The 2,654-nt window shown below is 40.0% G+C and overlaps 1 long non-coding RNA gene across 1 annotated transcript; it reads left to right on the top strand.

Annotated features, from left to right (window-relative positions):
- Nucleotides 1-630: 630 nt before the first annotated feature.
- On the top strand, nucleotides 631-2,654 carry LOC127295017 (uncharacterized). The gene is made up of 5 exons (XR_007847379.2): nucleotides 631-930; nucleotides 1,020-1,116; nucleotides 1,281-1,357; nucleotides 2,243-2,316; nucleotides 2,479-2,654. It is a non-coding gene; the product is annotated as an uncharacterized lncRNA (long non-coding RNA).

The following is a 2,654-nucleotide window of genomic DNA, read 5'->3' on the forward strand; positions in this document are numbered from 1 at the left end:
AACTATATTCCATCATACCCATCTCAATCCTCTATTATTTTCCATCATCACCTTGACCTCTTGAATTGATGACTTATGTCACCATTAGAATTGCATCATTATTCCCTTCACTATCTCCCTAAAACTTGGACTCTATATCCCTGGAAGAAAACCTAGTTTCCTTGCATAACACAAGTGGTGTCGTGTGTCTTGCATAGGCACTTGAGCACCATGTGTCTCATCTTGTTTGGAGTAGTCAAGTCTCAAATCTTGTGGAGGCCATCTCCAAGATGGCATGCACATGAAACCTTGTACATCACCATCATCTTCTTGGCACAAAGCCATCATGCAACAAATACCATCATGGTATATTTTACCATCACAATCTTCCCCCGTCTCTATATCTCTCACATTGTTCATTTTTATTGGCATGAATGGAGCCGGCCAAATGGTGTATGCATGGCAATTTCAGCCAGCCATGCCTCTTCATTTCCTTCCTCCACAAGTCTTGCCTCCCACCTAACCCAATCAATAAATGGGCAGCCACCATCCTTGGCCAATCAAAAAAGGAGGCAGCCACCCCTCTCCCTCTATAAAAACTCCCTAGCCGGCCACCTCCACTCCACTTGCTCTCATTTTTCTTCTCTCCACTCACTCCTCCACCTTATCTACTCCCTCACACTCTTCTCCTACTCTCCCCCATGAAAATGCAGCTCCACCTAGCTCCCATGGCCGGCCATGGCCATGGAAAGAACTCCAAGATGAAGCTCCCTCCTCCCTCAAGCTCCTCCTCACCATGAGAGCCTCCCTCTCCTTCTTCTCCCCAACCCTAGATGGTATTCTCTCCTCTTCCTCTTACTCCATTGCTAAGATTGGATCTTGATGCAGGTGCATGTTGGTCCAAGCATGGAGAAGCTTGAGCAATCCTCAGATCTGAAGTTCTTGAGCAAAGTTCGTCCAAATCCCTGCAGTAATTTCTGCTATCTTGCTGTTTCAGATTCTGGTACGAACTTGTAAAATCCACCAAATCTCGTGTGCAGATCCAAATTGAGTGATTCAAAGTTCCGCGGATAGGTATTCAAAAGATCTACAACTTGGCGTTGGTCTCATCCTCAAATTCGCTACAGATTCTCCCTGGTAAATAAAGTTCTGGAAACATGCAGATTCACTGTTTGTTAGAGTTGTTCCGTTTTCAAAACCTTTTTGAGCAAACTCAACTGCGGGCGAAAGCCCTCTTCAATACCTTCATTTTGGCGGTGGTTTCACTTCGATTGACCTCCTGAAACTAAAATGGTTCACAGATCAAGATCTGGACAGATCTGGCTTTGTCGAATTAAATCAGGAGCTTGGGACCGAATTTTTGAATGAAACAAATTGGGTAAGAACCAGCTTTTCAATACCTTTCCGATGCAGCTGACCTCATATTTTTATGAGCCGTGTACGATTTGTGGTGAATTAAACTTGTTCTGTGTGTTCTGCAGACATGGCTGTTAGCTTTTAAATCACCAAAAATCCATTTTTGAACCTAATTGAGTGATTCCAGTTCTGTAGGACTACGGAATGTTTTCTTAATCATCTCAAACAAGTTTCAAACCTTTATCTGTTCTGTAACTCTAGAGGTAAAGCAAATGGTATAGACATGCAGTAATCTTATCAATCCATTTGTGAGAGTTTCAGAAATAATTTTAACCCAAATCTAATTGTGTATGCCTCTCTGTTTAAATACCTTTCAAATGCCAGTGGTCCCATATTTTTAGGATTTTTCTACGATTTATGGCTTACAGATCTTGTTTTCTGTACAGTCAGATTCAAACAAATTCCTAAATTTGTAGGTTTAATATTTTTGAGTGAATCCAATTGGGTTAGTCTTGTATTAGTACTGGCCATCTAGGAAAAATAGTGTTAGTCTCTGTTCATGCATTTTCGTTACTGTTAGTAAGGTATATGTGTGACATGCATTGTTGGACCAAAACTTGTTGGGTTTATTTAAAACCCTTGACCAACTCTTTTATTTAGAACTGGGCAACCTTTGTTTTATGCTTGCAAAACAAAACCTCTGCAACTCAACTTTAGCCCTATTGTTTTGCTTAAGTTTTCCAATGATGTGGAATGTGGTTTGCTTCCTATTTTGGATGTTGTGTTATGTGAGCAAACTAAGTTAGGAAAACTGTTTTCTACTTTTCCAAAAATGTTTGAAAATGTTTTGTGAATGTATTTGATGTCAAACTAATGCTCTTGTCCTCTTTATGATGTTATCTACCAGGGGATACTTAGTTGTGCCATGGTGATACCTAGAGAGGCAATTGCTAAGTCGTGGCACTCTCATACCTTTACTAGGTAAATAAATGGGGTTTTCTTTTAGTTGCTTTGTAGTATCTATAAGTCTTTTGTATGTTAGCCCTTAGTAAAGTGGTTAGCTATTGATTGTTGAATGTTGCATGCTTGTTATGTTTGGAGCAATGTGATTGATTGTGTTCCTTTTATATTTTCCGGCGATAGATGCGAACAATTTCGGAGGAGAAGAAGAAGAAGTGGAATCGGACAAGGATTTTATTTGTAATGTGGGAATTCTTATTTGATGGAGTTGAAGAAGTCCAGGGACAAATAAGCCAAGGCAAGCCATCTCTTGATCTTTGAATGTTGAATCACATATTGTGGTTACTTTGTTATAATTA

Source organism: Lolium perenne, chromosome 4 (genome assembly GCF_019359855.2).
Source record: "Lolium perenne isolate Kyuss_39 chromosome 4, Kyuss_2.0, whole genome shotgun sequence".
NCBI lineage: Eukaryota > Viridiplantae > Streptophyta > Magnoliopsida > Poales > Poaceae > Lolium > Lolium perenne.